The following is a 1,073-nucleotide window of genomic DNA, read 5'->3' as shown; positions in this document are numbered from 1 at the left end:
CTCGTTAAGAAACAATTTCATTTCAATAAAGTCAACTTTTTGTCATATTTTTTACCAATTTTATAAGATGTAGAGCCAATAAAACCAATTTTTTGAGTTTCACTTGTTATTTGAGTACAATTTTCAGTCTTTTTATTAATTTATACCAATTTTTTATTAGGTAAACGTCACAATAAATCACCTTACAGTAACAATCAACATTTCCATACAAAATTTAAAAGATATTTTGACGATAGCCGGCCATTTTCAGTGGACTTTGTTGCTGCTTGTATCACTTCCTATGTCTCATAAGACTATTGGGATTTTCACATAGAAAGAGAGTTATATATAGAACTATGATCTACATTCTTCAACCACAAAACCAACCAAAACTTATCTTTTACAATCCTGTACTCTCTAAAAAACAGGTATTTTTAGCAGCCATGAAATCATCAAACTCACCCCTCTACCTGCTATCTTGCCTTCTAATGTTACTCCTTCTCCCGGTGCCTTCCCTATCGGCTGACCCTGATTCGTTACAGGACACTTGTGTTGCAGATTTGAATGCATCCATATCAATCAATGGATTTCCTTGCATAACTGCCTCAAAAGTTAGTGCAAGTGATTTTTTTCTTTGATCTAAGCAAAGAGGGTACCACTAACACATTAAACTTAAACTTCAGTGTCATTCCTGCAAATATCCATGCATTCCCTGCTGTCAACACTCTTGGGATTTCAAAGAACCGTGTAGACTGGCCCTGGAGGACTTAATCCCCCACACTTTCACCCTCATGCAACTGAGATGGGTTTGGTCATTAAAGGGAGGATGCTTGTGGGGTTTGTGACAAATTCCAATGTGTATTACAGGTTTTGACTTATGGAGAGATTTTTTGTCATTTCTAGGGGACTTGTACACTTCCAAAAGAATGTTGGAAAAGGGAAAGCTACTGTCTTCACTTCTTTCAATAGTCACATGCCAAGGGTTGTGGTTCTCTCAACAACTCTCTTTGGTTCACAACCCTCAATGCCTAACTCAGGCGTTCCAAGTAGACGAAGCTGTTGCCAATAGAATAAAATCTAAATTTGGTTCTTAA

General features: G+C 36.8%; 1 pseudogene; it reads left to right on the top strand.

Moving 5' to 3' along the window:
• The first annotated feature begins 392 nt into the window (after positions 1 to 392).
• On the top strand, positions 393 to 1,073 carry LOC142630423 (germin-like protein subfamily T member 2; annotated as a pseudogene).

This window comes from Castanea sativa, chromosome 4 (assembly GCF_040712315.1).
Source record: "Castanea sativa cultivar Marrone di Chiusa Pesio chromosome 4, ASM4071231v1".
NCBI classification, from domain to species: Eukaryota; Viridiplantae; Streptophyta; class Magnoliopsida; order Fagales; family Fagaceae; genus Castanea; species Castanea sativa.
Note: the sequence above shows the minus strand (reverse complement) of the source record. Positions and strands in the feature narration are given on the sequence as shown.